The 25260-nt window shown below is 39.1% G+C and overlaps 2 long non-coding RNA genes across 2 annotated transcripts in view; one reads left to right on the forward strand and one right to left on the reverse strand.

The window, feature by feature from the left end:
- LOC141547048 (uncharacterized) overlaps window positions 1-25260 on the reverse strand; it is a 98504-nt gene that overhangs the window by 71101 nt on the left and 2143 nt on the right. The window lies entirely within an intron of this gene.
- On the forward strand, window positions 16984-18565 carry LOC141547864 (uncharacterized). The gene is made up of 2 exons (XR_012483651.1): window positions 16984-17093; window positions 17467-18565. It is a non-coding gene; the product is annotated as an uncharacterized LOC141547864 (long non-coding RNA).

The raw sequence follows: 25260 nt of genomic DNA on the forward strand, positions 1-25260 counted from the left end.
AGAAGGTAATAGCATATGGCACAGACTTTGGTTGGGAAGAAACACTTTCAGTGCATGAAGATTAAAAGGCTGGAGTGTCTGAAGAGATGGTCTAGCACGGGGCTGGTGTGTCATTGATGAAGGGAAAAGCCCACTCCAGAAGAGGTGATTATAGTCCAGTAAAATCAACAATCTCTATAAGTTCTCTAGTTGTCATGCTAATAAAACTAATACTTCCGAGCCTAAAGCTATGTAAGGTATTGTTTGAGTCCTGATTGACTCAAATTGAACGTAAACAGCAGTCATTTCTGCTTTGACCAGAAGTCCTAAAGGTCTTCTCCTCCCAGATTGATTTATTTATATTTGGGGGGTAGAGAGGGAGATGGAGGGAACTAAGTGAAAGAAGAGATTCTTTCCCTCAATTGCTATCTAGCCTTGATCAATGAAGGAGTAAGGCTTCAGTCAAACTAAGGTTCCTTATAAATCTAGATCTATGAGTTTTGCTAACATCTTCCCATAAAAGAGCAGATGTATAACACTTCTGCATTAAAAAAAAAAAAAAAAAAAAAAAAAAAACAGAAATTAGTTGGATTCTAGAGATCCTGGGAGATGTGGGAGACAATGAAAGTGATTTGGGGATAGGTGTCAACAAATGTTTAATATATGATTTAATTCCTTGTTATTTCACTGCTATTTGTTTTAATTAAATGATTTGATTTTTTTATTTGAATTAATGTATATCTGGCCTGGTATGATATAAGGAGGCACATTGGTGGGGGCTTAGGGATGCTAATTATAAAAAATAATTACCTTCAAATTACCATGAATCTGAATTAAGTAGGTTTGATATTGCTGTAAGGCTATGAGTAGCAGGCATTTCTGGTCACCATCAAAGAGTTAGGTATGGCAATTCATAAACCATAAGACAAACCCCCAAGAATATAAAGTATCCTCTCCCCAATACCGAGATGCCTAGCTACTGCATCATTCTCCAGGTGTCGATACTATAGCTATTCTCTGAAGAGAATATGACCCTGTATTATATAGAAGTAATATCACAGAAAATGATAGTGATTCTCCTAATTGTTGGTTACAATGAGTCAAGAATTATGATTTCATCTCAGTGAATTCTCCCTTTACCAATTCAGAGATCAAGCCCTGTGGTACTTAGTTGACAGTATTGATATAAGTTTCAAGGAAATAACTTTCCTGAACTTAGCAAAATTTATCCTTAAGTGACAGACACAGCATCCATCACTGGATTCATCCTCACAGATTTTACAGTTTCACAGAATCTAGCAAAATGAGAACTGACTTTACTGGCCTGGCTTCATGAACCCAAGATCAAATCTAGCCTTAATGATTCAACAGAAGAGGAAACTTAGGTGGGAATACTTGATCACTGACATTGTAAAATAGTATTCTTACTGAAACACTTGTGCCCAATATATACAAATATGTTTCCAATAATCTCATTGAATTAAATTTTATTCCATAACATCTCAGCAATACCCTTACTTAGAGCATTAAATTTTCTCTAAATTATAGAATTTATTTTATCGGTTACATTAATTTCCTCTCAAAACATCTTAATATCAACTCAAAATTATTCACCAGAATCTTGCCATTGCATTTAAATATATTAATAATCATAGGTAAACAAACCCAAGAATTAAATTGTCCGCAAAGAATAGGGAGCAGCCTGCAGAAGATTTAAAAACACAATGTGGAGTAATTATATGCTAAAACACTTAACCCCAAGAACATGCAGGAAATTCACAAAGATCAATTGCTCATAAAAAAGAAAACTCAATTTTCAATCAAATTATAGAGTGATACAGTAAATGGTTGGGCAAATTGATGGGAATTCCTTTGATGGCTCTGTCCTGATTTGATTAGTTGTGCTATTTTTATATCATTAGTAAACAGAGTTTGATTATACTGCTTTAGTTCCTTTTCTGAGGAAATATTATAAGCTTGTTGGTGGTTAAAAAGAGAGGGAGGGGGGAAGGATTTTCCAGGTTCCATTTTTTAAAATGCCATCTAACCTCCTCAGTTCCAACATCATCTGTATCCAACTTCCTTTCCACACAACCTCATTTCCTCTGACTTCCTCTATATTTTTCGTCTGTCCAATTACCTAACATCTTTTCCTACAATCTATTTTCCACTCAACCTCCTCTGCAAACACCTTCCCTGCCCCCCAAAACCCATGGCTTTACTCACGCTTGAGAATGTTCTGCCTCTTAATTTCTCTAGGATTTTTCAAGATTCAACTCAAATCCTACAAGAATGCTTTCCCAGTTTCCTCAGTTGTTACCATCTATTCCTCCATTTACTTTGTATGTATTTTCTATCTACTTTTGTTATTTGCATGTTGTCTCTCCCATGTGAATTCCTTGAATCAGAGGTTGTTTTTGCCTTTCTTTATATCCTCAGAACTTAGCACAGTGTCTGGAACATTATAAGTTTTTCAGCAATATTTGTTGACTGACTATTACATACCATCTTCTATAGAAAGAAAAAATGTATAGAAAATGGAATTGGAAATTGACAATGGGATGGAGTCTTTGAAAACATTTGGACATCCCACCATGGGACGGGATAAGAAAGGTTCATCAGTGAAGAGAAGGGATATGACAAAAACACAACCTGCCCCTATCCCCATACTGAAGTACTGAAGTTATAAATATTCCAGTTGCATACACACACACACACACACACACACAGAAAGAATGAAACAATTCCTTTCTTCATGGCAGTCCTTTTTGTAGTGGTAAGAAAATGGAAACTGGATAGATGCCCATCAATTGGAGAATGGCTAAGTAAATAAATTATGGTATAACATATATATATATATGTATATATATATATATATATATATATATATATATATATATATATATATGAATGTTATGGAATATTATTGTTCTATAAGAAACAATCAGCAGGATGATTTTTAGAGAGGCGGGGAGAGACTTACATGAACTGATGTTAAGTGAAATGAGCAGAACCAAGAGGACATTGTACACGGCAACAACAAAACTATACTATGATCAATTCTGATGGATGTAGCTCTTTTCAACAATGAAATGATTCAAACTAATTCCAATTATTCAATGATGGAGAAAGCCATCTACACCCAGAGAGTATATTCTCACACTTTCTGTTGATATCTGCTTGCATTTTATTTTCTTTCTCAGTCATTTTTTCCTTCTTGATCTGATTTTTCTTGTGCAGCAAGATAACTGTATAAATATGTATACATATATTGGATTTAACATATATTTTAACATATTTAACATGTATTGGACTACCTGCAATCTAGGGGAAGGGATGAGAGGGATGGAGGGGATAATTTGGAACAGAAGGCTTTGCAAGGGTCAATGTTGAAAAATTACCTATGCATATGTTTTGTAAATAAAAAGCTTTACAAAACAACTGTTTAGTCATGTATACTTATATTGTATTTAATTTATACTCTAACATATTTAACATGTATTGGTCGACCTGCCATCTTGGGGGGGAGGGGAAAAATTGGAACAAAAGTTTTGGCAATTGTCAATGTTGTAAAATTACCCATGCAAATATCTGGTAAATAAAAACTATTATAAAAAAAATAAAAGCTTTAATTAAAAAAAATTCCTTTCTTCAAAGCCATATATTTTATTTGGACAACAAACACACACAAAATATACAAAATAAATATGAGGAAACATTGGACTGAGAGACAAGTGGTGGGGATAGCAGAAGCAGCTGAGAGGATCTAGAAAAGCCTCATAGAGAAAATGGCTTTTGAGCTGATCAGTGAAGGACGTTAGGGATTTTAAGAGGCAAAGAGGAGGAAACGCATTCCAGGTAAGAAAGACAGCCAGCATTAAGGATAATTATAGCCCCCAGGAGAACCAAGTAGAATAGCTTTTCCTAGGCACCAGTTCGGTTCAAGGCTATTATTCTCTTTCAAAATTATTTTAATTAAACTTGGAGAGTATCAAAGCTGGAAAGAACTTTATAGGTAAAAGACCTAGGAAAAACCTCTCACTTTACAGATGAGAAAACTAAGGTCCAGAGAAGGGAAATTTTTCGCCCAAGGTCCCTTACTTAGCAAAGCCAAAATTCAAACTCAGGTCTTGGGACTCTGTGAATTCAATGAATTTTCCACCATATCATAGTATAAGTCATTTCCCTTGGAGACATTTTCTCAAGTTGGAAAGAAATTCTGGCTCATGTTTTATAAGGAATGGTGACATTTGTTGGCATTAGATTTTTTATCCTTCCAGGAAAGAATGTTTTCAAGAGCCATTTAGGAGGGTGTGGGTTATGAATTATGTGTATTATAAACTTGGCATTACATTCTGTGCTCTCTACACACACACACACACACACACACACACACACACACACACACACACACACACACACCCCGATCCCATTGCATGGGAGAGTTTATGATTTTTGGGGATAAACTAAGCATAGATTTAGCCAAGACACCACGAAAAGGATTATACACCTAAAGGTCTATCCCTCCTTCATCTCTACCTATGTGATTTTTTAAATTTTTAAGTAAGTTTTGTTGATATTTTCTGTTTCTAACATCACCATAGTTAGCCCATGTATCCTTCCCCCTCCCTCTCCCAGAGAGTGGTTGAGAAATTCACTGAACTCACAGAGTCCCAAGATCTAAGTTTGAATTTTGGCTTTGCTAAATAAGGGAGCTTGGGCAAAAGTGAGAAAAAATGAAAAATAGTTGGGAGGGAGGCAGTTAGAAGAAAAAAAGTCAGCCCAACTGATCAATACATTGAAAAAGAATGAAAACAGAATTTATAATGCCTCCCACTTCTATGAAGCATTAGATTAGGAATAACTTTCTCATATTTCTTTATCTGAATCCTATTTGATCTTTATAATGTTGTTATATTTATTTTCAAGCAAGAAGCTCAAAGAATAAGTGATTTGCCTCCCACCATATAACTAGTATGTATCAATGGCAAACCCATATCTCCTAAACCACAATTCAGGACTTTTCCATCTACTATATCAGTCAAGCCCTTTGTAATAGCCTGTGATAAATGTAGAAGAAGGTTACAATTAAAATATCATGAGGACTCCAAGGAAAGCACTTCTGCTTAGGTTAAAACTTCATATAGTGTATTTTCAAAAAGAGGCTGGGCCAGGAAGGGTGAGCAGGACCTCAACTTGCTCAAGAGGAATAGGGAGATCAAAGAGGAAAAAAAGTCTGAAAAAATCAACAGCCCAAGAACCACTTGAGAAAATAGAGGTCATTCTGGGATGGATTTGAGCAAAAAGGAAGTATCTGAAAAGTCAAGGGGCAAAGGGACTCCTAAACAGCAGAATACTGACCAGGAGATCCAGAGCAGGAAAATGAGCCAATGAAGCCGGATTGTTTTTGTTACCGGAATCATTATTCTCTGTGGGTGTCCTTGAACCCAAACATCAACAAAATGATTTAGAGAAGAAATTAGCATTTTTGTCTCTAATGTACCAAAAAAATTAGGATTGGAGCTTTAGTATGGAGTGAGATCTTTGAGAAAGATCCCACCATGAGAAAGATTCATCAGGGGACACTGCAGAGAAGGGGAATGACAAAAGGCCAGCCTGGCCCATTCCCATTCCGGGTGACACCCCCAAACAAAAACATCCTGCCAGCCCCATTAAAGTCCTCTGGGATCCTCAGGGCAGCTCATTGCTGGCCCAGCCTCCTATTAATGTTCCTTCCTCTCCCTCTTGTGGTTCATGAGAAGATTACACCTCCTGCCTGTTCTGCAGGTAATTTCTTTGCCTGCTGAATTCCTAGTTTGTACATATAGAACTTAAAAGGGACCTGAGGGGGCCTTCTAGTCCAACTCCCTGATTTTACAAAAGAGAAAACTGAGACCCAAAAGGTTGTCACATTCTCAAAGTCACACAGGTGGTGGCAAGTAGCAGAATTTGAAGTTACTATGGTTCCATGGAAAGGGCACTGCCACGTTCAAATTCCACCTACACCATGTGCTGTCTGGGAGGTCTGTGACTACAGTGATCATTTCTTTTTCTTACATGTAATATGTGGATATTTTTGTTGAAGGGTTCTTTTTTGTCTCTTTTTCTTCTTTTTTATTATAGCTTTTTATTTAAAAGATATATGCATGGGTAATTTTTCAGCACTGACAATTGCAAAACCTTTTGTTCCAACTTTTCCCCTCCTTCCCCCACCCCTTCCCCCAGATGGCAGGTTGATAAATACATGTTAAATATGTTAAAATATAAATTAAATACAATATATGTATACATGTCTGTACAGTTATTTTGCTGTACAAAAAGACTCAGACTTTGAAACAGTGTACAATTAGCCTGTGAAGGAAATCCAAAATGCAGGCAGACAAAAATAGAGGGATTGGGAATTTAATGTAGTGGTTCACAGTCATCTCCCAGAGTTCTTTCGCTGGGTGTAGCTGGTTCAGTTCATTATACAGTGATCATTTCTGTAGGAGTTTGACACCCAGGGCTATGTTGCCCTTATGTGTATAATCATGAAAGTATGTGATACATAATAACGTACCAAGGCAAACTCCCTGTGGAGGATCTGTGGGAGGATATGAACGACAGTAACTTGGAATTCGGGGGGATACAAAAGTTCCAATCTGTATAGTTACAAGCACAGAGTCATCCTTTACAATGTACATTATATGTGTACATACTCTATCTCCCTTGCCTAGGATGAATTCCAGAAGGGAAGGCACTGTATCTTAGCTAAGCTTAGTATCTCCCCCCAACACTACACATGGTAGGTGTTTATCATACCTTTTTTATTAAATTGAATAGACTGGGAGCAGCTAGGTCCTCCAAGTCAGGAGGACCTGAGTTCAAATCTGGACTCAGACACTTAACACTTCCTAGCTGTGTGACCCTGGGCAAGTCACTTAACCCCAACTGCCTCAGTAATAATAATAATAATAATAATAATAATAATAATAATAATAATAATAATAATAATAATAATAATAAATTGAATAGACTGGAATGAGTCCTAAATTAAGGAAGCAGGAAACGTGATAAAGGTTCTTCCACTAACTTACTATGTAACCTGAGCTGTTCCTAAACCTGTCCATTTCCCTTTTGCTTCATCTCTTGAACATCCCCTATTCTTCTGTCTTCTGATACAGCTGCTGCCCTGGTACAAGTTTTCATTATCAGCTACAGATTTAATTGCTGCACTGGTGAATTTGCTGCCTCAAGTATCTCCCCAGTCCTGATCCTCTGATCCCTCCTCCATTCAGTCAATGAAGTGACTTTTCCAAAGAGCACGTCTCCTACTTAATAAATTCCAATGACTTCCTATAACCCCTAATGTATACAAAATGCTCTTTTTGGCATTCCTAGCCCTTTAGAACCCAGCCCTTTTCTACCTTCCAGTCCTCTCATACCTTACTCTCCAACACATCCTCTTCAACCCAGAGACACCAACCTCCTGGCTGTTCCACAAACAAGACACGCCATCTCTCAGTCCTGAATATTTTTTTCCTGATTGTTCCAAATGCCTGCAACACTTGCCATCCTCCACTCAGACTAAAGGACTCCCTAGCTTCAAGTCCCAACTAAAATTTTATCTCCTACAGAAAGCCTTCCCTAACCTCTCTTAATTCAAGTGCTTCCCCTTCCCTGTTAATTATTTCCCATTTACCCTACATATAGTTTGTTTTGTATATATTTGTTTACATGTTGTCTCCCCCACTACAGAAGAGTTTCCATGTTTTCTCCCCCATCAAGTTTCTTCATTTCATTTTCATGCTTTTTGCCTCTTTTTCATACCCCCAGTATCTGTCATATAGTAAGTGTTTAATAGATTTTTATTGATAGACTGAACCTCTATGAGCTTCATTTTCTTCATTTGTAAAATATAAGAGTTGGATTTGATTTATAAATACAAAGCAGAATGTTAAAGTTGGAAGAGTTCCTCAGACATCACCCATTACAATTCCCCACAGGTTACAGATGAGAGAATGGGACCTGCCCACGATCATACAGTGGGTTCATGGCCAAGTAAGGATTAGAATCCAGAGTTGTGTACTTCTCATATAAGATGCTTTGTCTAAAGTCCCTACCCATTCTTAGCTTCCATGATTCTGCATTTCTAAAATGTTCTCTTGGCTCATAAATGACAAATGGTTCAATGCTGTCTGTCTCCTGTTATTAGTTGCAAGAATTGTTATCCCTCAATGCTATTTTGTTTTGTTTTGTTTTCCAGAAAAGTCATCCCAAAACCCATTAAGAAACAGCAAACATGTCAATCCTCACATGTGCCATCCAACACATGCCTCTTTAAAGGTCCCATATCCCATGGAGCATACAAGAAAGAAGAGTGGCCACAGATGGATGGAAGCCCGTGTCTCCACGGTGACAAGCTAACTCTGATTGACAGATGGAGAGGGCTCCACCAGGGCCGGCTCCCACTAAACACAATGCGAGGCTGGCCAAGTGGGGGAAACAAAATTAGTTTGCAAGATTAAAACGTATTAACACAAGTCCGGCAACTGTCATGTCACAGCTCCCCACTCTAATGCTGATGGACAGCCACGGCTTTCTGATTGCAAGAAGGATGGGGCCCAGAGCATCTGCGATCTGTCTCGCATGACATCCCACAGGCTGCACATCCTTCTTGAGAGGAAACACAGCTTTCCTGGGGAAACAAGGTCTCGGGTCTCCCCAGGCAGGTCCCATCCCCAAACTACCAAGAAAGATAAGACAGGGAAGAGTAAGAGTGTGGATGACCCAGCAACAACCATCAGGCTGAGTTGAACTAGAGATGATGATAGCTTGAATTTCTGTCTGACTTTATGGTTCATAGGGCACCTGTCTCAACACAGACCTGGGATGGAGGTCAGAAGAGCATATCACTAGGATTTAAAGACATCTTAGAGCCCAATTCTCTTGAAAAAAGAATGGGTTTGCTATAGAGGAAAAAGGACTGTATTTGGAGTCAGTAGGCCTTAAATTGTGTGCTGCCTTTGTGAACTCAGATATATAGACCCCTTTCTGTTTCTGATCTTTGTTTCCTCTGTTTTTTTTAAGGGGAGAATTGGATCATATGGTCTCTAATTCCAAAGAAGTAACTATCCAGAAATGAACAGATCATTGTCTCAGGACACTGACATGATGGGAGGAATTATGGAGTAATCTTCCCTAGACATGTACACTTTCTCCCCAAAATGCTTATCATATTTAAGCTATTATGTTGCCCTACTGGTCACAGCCACACACACCCCGCTTATGGTTCTATTGCCATGGCAGCTCTCTCACAGGGCCTACTTGTCCCTTTATCCCCTGCAGGAACATGCATAGGCCTTCAGTCCCCTCTCCTGGCTCAGCTGTCCCCATATCCAGAGTGTCCACTCCACTTTTGCCCTTACATAAACTCAGAAGACAATATTCCCAGTTAGGATTCTGCTGAGATCCTTTCCAGTTTTAATTTTTTTTTTGATGCTCTGACTTGCCTCAAACCCTATAACTAATAAGGGACAGAGGCTGCACTAGAACCCAGGTTTTTTGGATGAATTCAAATCTCTTTTCTACTAGACCAGGTTTGGATTTTTCCTAGGAAAGATTTCAGTTCAGCTTCATTTCATGCTAGGTACCTATTAAGTTTCCACCAGGCACCCAGCCTAGTTCTGTGCTCAGTGTCATCAAGGAGCAGGAGAATGTTCCTTCTCCTGGCCAAGGCTATCTCCTCCACCTACATCCTTAATGCTATTTTCTCTGTCTTTTTCTGGATCTTCTTCCATCTTTCTATTTCTTTCATCTTCAATCTTTCCCTATCTGCTGAATACTCACAAACTTATTCAAATCTTTTCTGCCCTTAAAGAAAAGAAAGAAAAAAAAAAGATCTATGTCTTTCTTCCCATTCATAGTTAAACTTCTAGGGTCTGTACTTAATGATTCCATTTCTTCACAACCCACTTATTCCCCAGACCTTTGTAATCCATCCTTCATCACTCCAATGAAACCGTATTCAAAGTATCCAGTGATCTCTTAATTACTTAATCCAATGGCCATATTCCCATACTTATCCTCGTTCACCTCTCTCCCACATTTGAAACTGATGAGCACCCCCTTTCTATTCTTTACCCTCTCTTCCTATGCCTCACTCTCCCTTCCTCACCTTCACTCCTCTTTTCTCTCTCCAACTCTCCTTTTGCTCACTCCTCTTCCATCTTCCTCACTCCCCTTCCTCTTCTTTATTCTCTCTTCCTTCATTGCTCTTTCCTAATTCTACTTCCAAGTCACTGCCTCAAGTTCTGCCTATACCAATCAATGCTCCACTCAAGGGGGCTTTCTAAAGTGTATATCTGTCTATATATTATATACCTGCTTAATGAGCTCGTGGCTCTGGGATCACATAACCAAGCCCCTTGTTATAATTTTGTCTTCTTATATTTTTGTCTCTATCACATATTCTAGGAGACAGTTTCATGATCAAAAAATGCTCCAATCACTAATAACTAGAGAAATTAAAATTAAAACAATTTTGAAGATCTACCTCACATCCATCAAACTGACAAAGTTTGTGTAAAAAGATAAATAACTAATGTTAACAGTAGGAAAACAGGCACTCTAATGCACTATTGGGGGATCTATCAACTGGTCCAGTCATTCTAGAAATCGATTTAGAACTATGAGCAAAAAGTAACTAAATTGTGCACACTCAGCAATGCTGAGAGACCAAAGAAAGAGGAAAAGAATCCATATGTTTAAAAATATTCATGACAGCTCTTCTTATATTGGCAAAGAAATGGAAACTAGAGAAGTGTTCATCAGCTGAGGAATAGCTACTCAAATGATGACACATGAATATATTGTGCTATAAGAAATGGTGAAGGGAACAATTTCAGAGAAACCTGGGAAAACCTAACTAATGGAGAATGAAGTAAGCAGAATCAGGAGCACAACATATACTAAAATAATAATCATTTAAAACGCCAAAACTTTAAACAGCATTGAATTCTGATCCAGAGGGTCCATGATGACACACGCTACCTATCTCCTGACAACAGATAATATTCAGAATATCAAACATATTTGAGGATATAGCCAATATGGAAATTTGTTTTGCTTCACTTTGAATATTTATTACAAGGATTTTTCTAGATGGGGGTTAGTAACAAGAAAACAAATTATTTTTTAATTAAAATACATTAATAATAAAATAAAATCCATATGCAACATAGGTGATGTCTAACACCAGAACCCCTGATGCTTCAAGTTCAGGGTATTTGTGGTAACCATAATGGTTTAATTTTCAGCCAAAATAATTGCATGTAAGAAGACAGCACAGATCCTACATATCTACTCCAACAAAAACTTGAAAATCACACTAGGTTGAATAATAATCAAGACATACAATGTGTGATAAGAGGGAATCCCCCATATATACCAATATATTTATAGTAACACTTTTTTTTGTAATAACAGATAATTGGAGAAAAAGTAGATCCCTATAAATTGAGGGATAGTTAAACAAATTGAAGTACATGAAAGTCATGAAATATTGGTGTGCTGTAAGAAACAATGACTATGAATAATTTAATATATTGATAACTATAAAACCTGTGGTTTATTTTATGCATTTAAAAGCAATATTCTGAAAGGGGGACCATGGGCTTTACTAGACTATCAGAGGATACTGCAATGAAAAAAAAAGATTAATTCTTGGTCTAGAAATACCAAATAAGACACATTTTAAATCATGAACCCCATGAAATTGTCTTTTTTAACTGTGCTTCTTGTTAACAAGGGAGATTTTGAGGGGGGGCAAGAAAAGAGTTGGGGAAGTGAGTGGGATAATGATGGTGAAGCAAAAAGAAAGGAAGGAAGGAAGGAAGGAAGGAAGGAAGGAAGGAAGGAAGGAAGGAAGGAAGGAAGGAAGGAAGGAAGGAAGGAAGGAAGGAAGGAAGGAAGGAAGGAAGGAAGGAAGGAAGGAAGGAAGGAAGGAAGGAAGGAAAGGAGGGAGGGAGGGAGGGAGGAAGGAAGGAAGGAAGGAAGGAAGGAAGGAAGGAAGGAAGGAAGGAAGGAAGGAAGGAAGGAAGGAAGGAAGGAAAGGAGGGAGGGAGGGAGGAAGGAAGGAAGGAAGGAAGGAAGGAAGGAAGGAAGGAAGGAAGGAAGGAAGGAAGGAAGGAAGGAAGGAAGGAAGGAGAAGGAGGGAGGGAGGGAGGGAAGGAAGGAAGGAGAAGGAAGGAAGGAAGGAAGGAAGGAAGGAGGAAGGAGGGAGGGAGGGAGAGGAAGGAAGGAAGGAAGGAAGGAAGGAAGGAAGGAGAAGGAAGGAGGAAGGAAGGAGGAGGGAGGGAGGAGGGAGGGAGGAGGGAGGGAGGGAGGGAGGAGGGAGGGAGGGAGGGAAAGAAGGAAGGGAGGAAGGAAGGGAGGGAGGGAGGGAAGGAAGGAAGGGAGGAAGGAAGGGAGGGAGGGAGGGAAGGAAGGAAGGGAGGGAGGGGAGGAGGAAGGAAGGGAAGGAAGGAAGGAAGGAAGGAAGGAAGGAAGGAAGAAGGAAGGAAGGAAGGAAGGAAGGAGAAGGAAGGAAGGAAGGAAGGAAGGAAGGGAGGAAGGGAGGAAGGAAGGAAGGAAGGAGAAGGAAGGAAGGAAGGAAGAAGGAAGGAAGGAAGGAAGGAAGGGAGGAAGGAGGAAGGAAGGAAGGAAGGAAGGAAGGAAGGAAGGAAGGAAGAAGGAGGAAGGGAGGAAGGAGGGAAGGGAAGGAGGAGGAGGAAGGGAGGAAGGAGGAAGGGAGGAAGGGAGGAAGGGAGGAGAAGGGAGAGGAAGGAAGGAGAGGAAGGAAGTGGAGGGAGGGAGGAGGAAGGGAGGAAGGGAGGAAGGGAGGAAGGGAGGAAAGGGAGGAGGGAGGAAGGAAGGAAGGAGGAAGGAAGGAAGTGAAGGAAAGGAAGGAAGGAAGGAAGGAAGAGGAAGGAGGGAGGGAGGGAGGAAGGAAGGGAGGGAAGGAGGGAGAGAGGGAGGGGAGGAGGGAGGGAGGGAGGAGAAGGAAGGAGGAAGGAAGGAAGGGAAGAAGGGAGGAGGGAGGGAGAAGGAAGGAGAGGAAGGAAGGAAGGAAGGATGGAAGGAAGGGAAGGAGAAGTGAGGAAGGGAAGGAAGGAGGAGAAGGAAGGGAAGGAGGGAAGGAGGAAGGGAGGGAGAGGAGGGGAGGGAGGGAGGGAAGGAGGGAGAAAAAGAAAAAGGACATCAACAAAACATTTTAAAATTCACAGAATAAAACAAAGGGAAAATTATAGTGGGGCAAAAAATAACAAAAAGTATTAGTACTATCATGTTAAATTTAATTTATATTTTAAAATCTGTATATAATATAGATTCATAACTTTATGATATCATTTCTGATATTTAAATTTGGAAATGTTCATGTTTTTCTTTTAAAATGAAAAAAAATTTAAAGGATATTTTTAAATAGGCGACAGAATTATTTTCCATCTCCTTTCCCAAACACCTCTCTCCAAAAAAACATAAAACTGGGCGCACCTTTTTCCTTTAGTCACCATTTCTTCACTGGAGGAAAATTCCCAAGGAAATCTAATTTGAGCAAGGGTTAGGCAACTATCCCTCATAGTTAGGAATTATTATAATCCAGAATTCTCTCCATTTAACAGGATATCCTCCAGTCAAACATTTTCCTCCTGCTCAATATCATCTTTTACTTTTTTCTTTGTTAGAACTCCCATATCTGGAATTTTCTATACCTAGAAACTTCTAGACTAAATAAATCTATTTTTTTTTTGTGCTTGACTAAGCCTGCCTATAATCTGAGAAATGTTAAACCAATCAGACTTCTATGGGATTGTTCTAGAATAAGTGAACATGGATCCAGATGTCCCAGAGTTTGATATAAGTGTGCCAGGTATTCAGAACTATCTCTTCAAGAACCATTGTGAACTCCTTTATCCTTCCATGGTCTAAAGATCGTCATGTACAAAATAAATATATTTCTAGGTCTCTAGCAACAGTCCTGGTCCCTTGCCTGCTCTTCCCTATCTACCTCTGAAGGTTGGAGTGGCAGTCCTAGTGTGAACTTTGGAGACATCAGACACTGTGCCAGTTTTTTAGGAAAGAGATGGCACTGGGCTTGGATAGTGCCCTTCTCCCTCTTTCTACTCTCTTGGATGTCTTAAGTTTAGCCACAGCTTTCCTTTAAATACATCAAATAAAGGGCTAATGAGGTCAGCACAATTTGGCCCCTCAAACTTCTCTTCTTCAGGTCAAACATCCCCACTTAGTTTGAATGATCCTTATAAAATGTAATGTCCAGGTCCTTCATCATGTTCTCTAGATACTCCCAGACTCATTTATTTATTTGTTTGTTTGTTTATTTGCCACTAGCTGTTCTGCTTGGTTTCAATTCTACCATCTTCATCATGTCACACACATAACTTTTCAACTTCCTTTTGTGTTTTGTCTTCTGCCATTAGATTGTAAGCTCCTTGAGAGGAAAGACCTTTTTTCTCCCTTTTTTCTTATTTGTTTCCCCGGTGTTAAGCACAGTCCCTAATACACAGTAGGTACTTAATGAAGTTCTATGCATCATATCATTCCTGAAATGTGTAGTCAGAACTAAACATAATACTCAAAATGCAATCTGATCAAGATGGTATGAAACAGGGTTATTATCTCCCTCATTCTGGGCACTGGATTTCTCTTAATGCAGCATAAGATTGAATCAGTTTTTGTTATTTTTTTTTTGAATTTTTTTGGTTGACTGGTTGTTGACTCATCTTGCTGTTTTTCAATCTACTAAAGAAATAAAACAAGCAGAGAGGTATGGAGAAAAGACAGTTTTAGACCTCAGTTTCCCATTCTCTAAAATAAGATTGAAATGGATGATCTCTAACCTTCTAGGAAATGAGTCTGCAGATTCTGACCAATGATTCTTAATCCTGACTTAAGACCAAGAAGTACAGATTTCAAAGAGTCCAGCAGATGTCAGTGCAGCTTCTTAGGTGTTTCTAAAGAAAGCTTTCAATTATACATGTATATGTAATGAAAATAAAAAGCTTTAATTTAAAAAGAAAAAAAAAAGCTTTAAGCTCTGCTAGCTTTGGCTGCTTAAATAAATATTTCTCCCTTAAAACCCCTTCTCATTATTAAAAAGTTGTGACCCAACATTCCAACTCTTCCCCTCCCCCACCCTACTCCTCTTTGAAGACATAATGAGTTTGATCTATATCTAACCAAGACTTTCCTCTATAGCATCCCTGAGAAGAAGTTTACCAGTAGATCTTTGAATAGCAGCAATGATGGGGAGCTCAGTGCCTTTTAAGGCCATCTATTTCTTTTTTTTTCTTTTTTCTTTTTTGATAGTTCTAATTTCTGGGAATGCTTTCTCTATCTTGAGCTAAAAATCTTCCTTCATCCATTATTTCAGTATGCATTCAGGAGCCAAGAAAACAAATTTTATATTTGAAGGGCAGTTTTGAAAGACATCTACCAAGTTATTCCTAAAGCCTCATTTTTCCAGCTTAAATATTACCATCAGAACTGATGGCCCTAAAACCTTTTCTCTTTCTAAATTCTGAATTCTTAATCTTTTTTGAGTCCTATGGCCAAGTGGCAAATTGATGAAGCCCATGAATATCTTCTCAGACTAAGGTTTTTAAATAATTGAAGAAAATGCTCCATTTCAGTTAGAGGGTAATGGAAATCCACATGTAGGGTTTTCCCTTTCATAGATCCCCTGAAATATGAGGGATCTAAAATATAAGACTAAGAAACTTTGCTCTAAATTATTTTCCCTTAAGTGGGACAAGTCCCGGGCCATTTTACCATGAGGAAATTGAGGTAAAAAGAGGTAAAGTGATCCAGCCCCTAGTCACAGGTAAAAAAGATGCTGGAGGCTGGATTTTTAGGTCAGCCTTGCTGACTCCAAATACAGTACTCTATACTGGATTGTACATGAGATGGGAAACTTGAATTAGTTACTCCATCACTAGGTCTCAATCCACAAGTGACTCTCAATGTGAACATCTCACAGAAATAAAGGTGGTTTGAGAGTTTCCTTTCCATTGTTTACTCAATCTTAACCTTTAAGGTAGAGTTCATTGGAGAAAGATCCTTAAAAGTTTTTCTAGAACTCATGATCAGGTAGAAAGCACATGCTGAACACCCCTCTGCCTGCCTTGTTCCTTTGTGCCTTCATAAAAGGAATCAGGGAGACAAGTAATACAGTAATATGGTACACTATAATGTCACTAGCCCCTATGTGTATGTGGCACTTACCTTCTATAGAGGGAGAGCAGCTTCCCCTATCATTAAGTTTTCTGCAAGACAAATGTTGTACTTGTTTTTATTTTTTTTTCTATTTAAATAGAACTTCCCATTCAACTTGTCTCTTGAGCAGGCCTTTAATTGGATGAAGTGAAAAATAATATTAACATTTACATTTACTCCCACAGTTCTACTTTTTCATCTCAGTTTTATTTGTTCTCTGATACAAACTGCCTTCTTAAAGACCCTAATCCCTTCCTAGTTCCCACTATAGCCTCCTGAGTTGACATGCTTACCCTATGAGAGCACGTGAGAAGTAAGGGACTAAGAGGGACTTGAGAACTAAGAACTAAGGGAACAATAAATACTGTACTATACTTTATACACAATATTAAAAGTTTTTCCAAGGGTAGTTTTGACTATCTTAGATTTTTAAAAAAAATTTTGTTGTCATTTGTCAATCGTGTCTAACTCTTCATAATCCCATTTGAGGTTTTCTTGACAAAGACACTGGAGTGCCATTTTCTTCTCCAGCTCATATTACAGATGAGGAAACTGAGACAAAAAAGATTGAGTGTCTACTTGCTCAAGATCACAAAGTTAGTAAATGGCTAAAGCCAGATTTGAACTCAAGCCTAACTCCAAACCCAGAATTCTAGCCAATATGTCAGCTAAACTGCCCATCACCCGAGTACCAGGGCTGTATCAGTGGTTTCTAAGGACTGTAACATTCTGTGATTCTGTTTCCATGGTCATGTGACTTCATAGTTCCAGGACTCCTCAGAGTACCAAGCTCCTGGAGACACTGCGTCAAGAAAAGATCATTTCCCCTCAGGACTATTTCTAATAGTGTATTTGGTTGTGAGGTAAGAAAGTCCTAGGATTACAGTGCTATTTTGAGCCTTCTCCAAGAGGGCACTGGGAGAACAAATGAGAGTGGGACCTTTGGGACCAGGTCTTCTATTTTCCAGCTTTAAATAGTTGAGAAAGAAAAGTCCCTTTTTTTTTTAGTCATTGCCACTACAATGAACTGACTTGGTCAACCTTTGCCTGGATCCCCACAAGAGGAGCCTGAGGTTGGGACAAGGGACCCCTGATTTCTCCAAAGAGTGAAACTTCTCTGAGTCTTGCTCATTGGACGTTGAGAGACACAATCCAGTTTTCCCCCAAATTAACTATTTTCGAATTGAAAGTGTATTTTCAGTTCTAGAATTTAAAATTTAAGTGGCTGTTTTTCAGGTCTGCTCGACAGGAGAATTGTGTGAGTGCTCAGCTCTGCGAGAAACAAATAATATTTGGGTCCTACTAGCAAAGACAACTGAGATTACCAGTTCCCGCAGCCAGCTAGTCCCAGAAACTAAAGTGTTGAAGAACCTGTTGGTCGTTACTTGTTCCCAAGGTACAGGCTAGCATGAGCTACGCAAGACTCAAGCAACTGTTTATCACCAGTATCGATGACACACCATCCCTGAGGCTGGCCCGGGTGGTGAACCAGGCCGAAGAAGCAAAGGTGGCCAATGAGATCCGAGTGTATGAGAAGGTAGCCAAGATCCGATGCTTTGAATTGAACAGGGAGATAGAACTCCTGGAGAAATTTTTGGAGGAACTGAAGATTACCACTGGCTATTTAAAAGACACTCCCATAGTGAATGTGTGGTAAGAACTGAGGGAGTAGGTGGCTTGGGGGAAAAGCATTTACAAAGGCGAGGCTCCAAATTTAGGGTGACAGCAACCATCCATCACTCAAAGACACCATCTGTGGGACAGCAGCACTTTTCCAACATTGCCTTCATGGACTTACCTGTGCTTCTTGGAGTGGACAAAGATTCTCCCACACACAAATAAGGGTTTGTAGAGTTGATGGCAACTCAAAAATCAGAACTTGACTAATTCAATAATCCCATTGGAAATTTTGTTTTGGATACCATTTCTCTTGCTGTTCCATTAAGCCTAATTTCCAAAGCATGGCTGATGTGGAGGCACTTGAATAAACTAATTAGTTATGGAGAATCTCACTCCTATTAATGTACTGAAACTTAAAGACTTTTGTCCCTGGTCTTGCTTATAAGTGATGCCCCAAACCCATGAGGGCAAGTTCCCAAATGGGCCAAAAAAGAGTCAACAACAAATCTTGTCCCTGTGATCAAAGGACAAAGAGCTGCATTTGTCTCGCCTTTCTCCAATGTTTTCATAGCCATGAACTCTCTAAAGCTTATTCTTCCATATTCTGTTCTATTCTGTTTCCTCCATTCATTTATCTCAGCCTCAAAGAAGAAATCTTTTAATCTACATGTAGTATGCAAAAATATATAGAAATAAACAATATGTTAAATTGCAATGTGTCTTATTTATAAGTTAGAAAGATTAAATCTATTCCTCTTAACATTTTAACACAACCTCCAAAGGCAATTTTGTAGTAGGTGATTAAGTTATCCTAAATAAGCCTATCATAAATAGGAAGAAATAAAAGGGAATAATAATAATAGGTAACATTTATATTGCACCAAGGTTTACAAAGTGCTTTACAGATGTGGCCTCATTTTAGCTCATTATAGCCCCTATAGGGCAGGTCCTATGATTAGAACAATATAGTCAAACCATAGTCAGCCTTGTATTTTAGGAAAATCATTGAATGGATGCATGATCTTAATATTAAAACTCATAGAAAATTAGAAGAGAAGCGGTTAACATATCACAATAATGGGAGATATATTTTAACTAAATAAGGAACAGAGGCAATTATAAAAAAAATAAGATAAATAACTTTGAGTATATAAAACTGAAAAGCACAGACAAAATTAACGCTCCTTGAATGAAGAGGGAAGTAATCAATTTGGAAAAAATATTCACATCAAATTTCTCCAATAAGGGTTTAGTATCCAATATATACAAACAATTGACAAATGTGTATATGACTAATAACTGTTCTCTAATAGTTAAGCAGCCAAAGGGTATGAATAAACATTTCTCAAAAGAAGAGCTGAAAGTATTAGAAAATACATGAAAGAATGCAACAAATCACTAAGAGAAATACAACCTTAAAATTTCACTTCATACACTGAAAATTGGCAAAGATGAAAAAATGGAATCATGGTAATACATTGTTGGTAAAGGTGTGAATTGGTACAACCATTGCGGAAAACAATTTAAAATTATTCAAAGTGACTAAAATGTTTATACCCTTATAACCCAGAAATTTCATTCTTGAGCTCAAGGAAGCCATTGATAAGAAAGTCACCATATACACTGAAATATTTATGGCAGCACTAATGTTGATAGCAAAGAATTAGAAACAAAGTAGATGCTCATGAATTGGGGAATGGCTAAGCATATATTGTGGTACATAAATGTCATAGAACATTAGTGTGCTATAAGAAATATTATGATGAACATGGAAAAGCATGAGAAGTTCTCCATAAACTGACACAGGATGAAATAAACAAAGCTAAGTAAATGATATATGCCTTGATTACAACAATGCAAATGGAAAGGGCAACCATACTCTCCCAAAATAAAATCAAAGATTAATGCAACAAAATGATAAATATACAGCATGACTTGAAAGAAAAAAAATATGAGAACATACTCCCAACCCACTACTCCGTGGAGGTAGGAGGTCTATAGGTATTACACATTACACATTTTCAGTGGATTGCTGATTTTTTCCCTTTTTGTCTTTAAAAATAGTATTTATTATGTACGGTTATTCTCTAAAAAGGTGAAGGAGATTGAGGAAATCTATTTTTAAAGGAGGAGACAAATGGAAACAATATTTGATAACTGCATATTGGATTGGGATAAAGAAAATTGAAGGGCTGAATATAACACTTAAGGTTTTGAAAAACCAGATGATTAGGAGAATAGTGATGACCCCACCTTAAATAATTTAGAAGATGGGTAGAAAGCTAAAGAAATAAGATATGGGATTCACAACACAGTCTATCCATATTGTCTCATACTGTGTGACTCATTCTAAACTGTCCAAAATCAAAAAGAGGAAAGCAGTTCTCATTCTCCAGTCTCTGCCCCCAAGCACAGGGAGTGGCAGCAGGGTACCAGTTACAAGTGAGGAGTTGACTTTGGGCTCAGAAGGGGGAATTTAAGAGTTTGTATAGGAGATGGAGAGGAAGATAAAACTAATAATGACTTATGTGGGAGCCAAGCCCTGTGAATGGATTCAATCTGCCTTCCCATCCTCTTACTGATCACATATCCCTTGGGTTTTTTCCAATTCTAAATCTCTGATTCTTCAGTCCTGGTTGAGTAACTATGAGCCAGTCACCTAATTTCAACAAGCCTTGACTTCCTTAACTATAAAATAATAAGAGGCAAAGCAGGTAGAGGACAAAATTTGATCAAATTTCTTATTTGGATTTGAATCCAACCTCAGACACATTAGTTCTTTGACCCCAGAAAGCCACTTAAGGTTGCTTAGACTCAGTTTTCTCATTCTATAAAATGGGAATAATAATAGCATTAACTCAATGAATAATGAGAGGTTCAAAGAAGATAATATAGATTAAATGTTTGGCAAACCACAAATTGCTATGTAAATATTACCTATTATTGACACTCATAGCTTCTTCACAAAGTTTTTGGAGAGGACTAGCTGAAATCATGTGCCAGCTGAATAAGCTCTTTATGAATTTCAGATAGACCTGCTCTGCAGTGGTATAAGGAGATGAAAGTGAGAGAAGAACCCAGGATAACAAGTTTTAGTCATAGGCAACTCAGTCACAGGGCTAAGGGGGAGAAAGTCATAAGCACGGTGCCCTATTGGATCTAAGTTGCCAATAAGAGATCCAGACAGGGATGGGGAGTACAGGCTGCACCAGCCCAAGAGATCTGTGAACAACCTAATAAAGTCTCTTTTTATGTAATTGTATCCTTCATCCAGTGTGATTGGAACCACCTTGATTTGGGCAATTTCCTTTGGATGTTAGTATCTTCCTTGGTTCACATAGCACTATACCCTCACAGTTCTCCATCTACTTGTCCAGTCAGTCTCCACTAATGGGGCACCATTTCTCTCCCATCACTAACAGTATAGTTCTTAATTATGCAAACTAAAGACCTCTTCTTTTTGTACAGAGTTGTGATAAGGTCCAACAAGTCATGATAAGGTACACAAGAAGTCACAAAGGTGGGGGAGTCCAGAATTTATTCAGAGGCTCAAACCATCTTATGGTCAAGGGGCAAAGCTTTATTATGATGCCATAAGGCAGGCAAAGTTCCTAATGATTAATAAACAATTAGCAAGGGGCAGATGGTACCTTTTATAGAAAGTACCCTAAATAAGGTATGCTAATATGCTAATTGTGTGTGTCAGTAAATTATTTGGTAATCACGGACTTCCTGGAAGTTGATATCTATAGCTTAACTTCCAAATTGACACCTGGGAGTGTCAGTGCAGGATGGGTCAGCTTGTTCCTCACGGGGGCCCCCTTAGATACTGAATTGCTAGCAGGGACAACAGAATTTGCTAGAGTCCATTCACCCCAACAGCCATATGTTATCTTCCCCATTAGACTGAGTTTCTTGAGAACAAAGACTAGTTTTTGCCTTTCTTCATTTTCCCAGAGCTTGGCACATGCCTAGCACATAATAAGAACTTAATAAGTGTTCAATGACTTGACTAAGGATGCTTAACCTGGGGTTCATATAAATTCTTTTTTTTAAATGTTATGATCGAGACAGCTTAGGTGGCGCAGTGAATAGAGCACCAGCCCTGAAGTCAGAAGGACCTGAGTTCAAATGTGACCTCAGACACTTAACACTTCCTAGATGTGTGAGCCTGGGCAAGTCACTTAACCCCAATTGTCCTGCAAAAAAAGTTATGATAATTGCATTTCAATATAATTTATTTCCTTGATAATTATATGTATTCTACACATTGAAAAACATTATTTAAGAGACAGTTCATAGGCTTCACCAGATGCTCCAGGGTATTCCTGGTCCAAAAAAAGTTAACAACTCCTGTTTTATATTATCTCTTTTGCAAATCCCATCAACATCTCCATATAGATGATTCATCTATGCTGGCTTAATTTTTCTCCTACTCTCCAGTACCACATTACCAACTGTCCACTGAACATCCTATGGATGTCTTTTGAGCATCTCAAGGTTTACTTTTATTTTCCTCCAAATTCATTCCTGTTCCTCTCTGTTACTGTTGAGGGAGCTATCTTCCTTCCAGTCACCCAGATTCACAGCCTTGGATCTTCCCTCTTCCCCATCCCCAACTTCCCACACTTGATCAATTGCCAAATCCTGTCACTTCTACTTCCACATAATTTCCCCCATCCCTCCCCTTCTCTATACTCATGCAACCTCTCCTCTGGCTCAGATTCTCATCATCTCCCTTTCAGACTACCGCAATCACTTCTGACTAATCTCCCTGCTTCCTTCTCCAAATCCCTCTCTGCGGCACAGTTGACAAAATTGATTTTTGTAAAACACAGTTCTGACCAAGTCAACTACCATCACCTCTCATGACCCACACGAGGACACTCATAAATCCTCAGTGCTTTCTTATTGTTTCAAGAAAAAATGCAAGCTTCTCAACCTGTCTTTTTAACAATCTACTTACCTCTCCAGTCAGGCCATATTCTTTTCCTCACTCAAAGGAAAATCAACCTGGCCTAATAATAGCCAGCATTCTATCCCCAACTGTTTCTGTCTTTGCACAGGGAATTTTCCATGTCTGAATTGTTTTCCCTTCTCCCCTGTGTCCTGATGAATCCTAGCTTCCTTCTAAGTCTAATTTAAATACCATCTCTTACACAAGACTTCCTCATTCTCTTCCCACAAATTGTCAGAACTCTGTCCTCTTCAAATTTCTTTACATATATCTATCTGCATTATAGGTTATAACTATCCAACTCTCTCTCTGTCTCTCTCTGTCTATCTCTCTGTCTGTCTCTCTGTCTGTCTCTCTGTCTGTCTCTCTGTCTGTCTCTCTGTCTCTCTCTCTGTCTGTCTCTCTCTCTGTCTCTCTCTCTGTCTCTCTGTGTCTCTGTCTCTCTCTGTCTCTGTCTGTCTGTCTCTCTGTCTCTCTCTGTCTCTGTCTGTCTGTCTGTTTCTCTGTCTCTCTCTCCATCTCTGTCTCTCCCTCTCAGTCTCTGTCTCTCCCTCTCCATCTCTGTCTCTCTCTCCCTCTCCATCTCTGTCTCTGTCTCTGTCTCTGTCTCCATCTCTCTCCGTCTCTCTCTCTCTGTCTCTGTCTCTCTCTCTCTTTCTCTCTCTGTTTCTCTCTGTCTCTGTCTCTCTCTCTGTCTCTCTCTCTCTCTGTCTCTTTGTCTCTCTGTTTCTCTCTGTCTCTGTGTCTCTGTCTCTCTGTGTCTCTGTCTCTCTCTGCCTGTCTCTCCCTCTCTGTCTCTTTCTCTCTGTTTCTCTCTGTCTCTCTCTGTCTCTGTCTCTGTCTCTGTCTCTCTGTCTCTGTCTCTGTTTCTCTCTCTCTGTCTCTCTCTGTCTCTGTCTCTGTCTCTGTCTCTCTGCCTGTCTCTGTCTCTCTCTGCCTGTCTCTCCCTCTCTGTCTCTGTCTCTCTGTTTCTCTCTGTCTCTCTGTTTCTCTCTCTGTCTCTCTCTGTCTCTGTCTCTCTCTCTCTCTCTGTCTCTCTGTCTCTTTGTCTCTCTGTTTCTCTCTGTCTCTGTGTCTCTCTGTTTCTCTCTGTCTCTGTGTCTCTGTCTCTCTGTGTCTCTGTCTCTCTCTGCCTGTCTCTCCCTCTCTGTCTCTTTCTCTCTGTTTCTCTCTGTCTCTCTCTGTCTCTATCTCCGTCTCTGTCTCTCTGTCTCTGTCTCTGTTTCTCTCTCTCTCTGTCTCTGTCTCTGTCTCTCTGCCTGTCTCTGTCTCTCTCTGCCTGTCTCTCCCTCTCTGTCTCTGTCTCTCTGTTTCTCCCTCTCTCTGTCTCTCTCTGTCTCTGTCTCTGTTTCTCTCTGTCTCTCTGTCTCTCTCTCTCTCTCTCTCTGTTTTTGTTTTTCTCTGTCTCTGTCTCTCTGTCTCTCTGTCTGTCTCTCTCCTAGCATTTAGTAAGCTCCTTGAAGATCAATGTCTCTCCTTGTCTCAGAATTTCCAGTGACTAGCACAGTGTCTAAATACTGCTCAATAATAGTTTAATTGAAATGGGAGGATGGTGTAGAGGTTGAGTTATTCGCCCAAGTCCTTAATCTGATTCAGCTGACCCAAGGAAGAAATGAAGCAATCAATATCCACCCAAAGCTTGAGGGCATCCTTTCATTTCTCTGTCAAAGTTTGTTCTTTAAAAGTTTCTCCTTTCATAATAACCTTGATTTGAGGAGAGAGGGAAGTCGCAGGAAGGGTCAGCAAAGACTTTCATGTCTTTTGCTTGAGTTCCCTACCCTGTTTTCAATTTCCTTTTTTTCAGTCCCTTCTTTTGCTTGTTAATATAGCTTCCTATCTGTGTAACACCATTTCTTCATGTCACATATTTTGACTATTACAAAGAGATATTGTTAAAAAAAAAAAACAAAAAAAAAAAAACGATGGTAATTATGGTTTGGTTTGATATAGCCCGAGACAAGACAGGACAGCTTCCCCGAAGACAATGCCTTCTATCAGAGGATCTCACAATGGGGGGAATAGGCGTCATTTTTGCTTTCACTCTTTTGAATGAGCTTTCTTAGATCTTCCCTTTCTATTCTCCATCACATCTTAAATTTCTTACCTTTACGTTTGAAAAAAAATGAGCGACTTCTTACAAGCAGACACATCTGTCTGCCGCCCCCAGCCTTCCCCAGCTGGAAGCAGAAAACCCAAAAGGTTCTGGGCTTCACCGTGCTCCCTGTGACTTCACTGACCTCCCTTTTGGAGGACGCCACTCAGTCTCCTACTTTAGACCGCGCCTTAGAAGTCATCACATGGCTTAAAAAATAATTGGCTGACATTGTCTCTTACTAAATTTATATCCTTTTGAAATGTGGCATCAAAGAGAGTCAGAGAGAGAAAGAAGGGAAAAAGAGAGACAGAGACAGAGACAGAGAGAGAAGAGAGAGGGAGAGACAGAGACAGAGAAA

Source organism: Sminthopsis crassicaudata, chromosome 6, assembly GCF_048593235.1.
Source record: "Sminthopsis crassicaudata isolate SCR6 chromosome 6, ASM4859323v1, whole genome shotgun sequence".
NCBI classification, from domain to species: domain Eukaryota; kingdom Metazoa; phylum Chordata; class Mammalia; order Dasyuromorphia; family Dasyuridae; genus Sminthopsis; species Sminthopsis crassicaudata.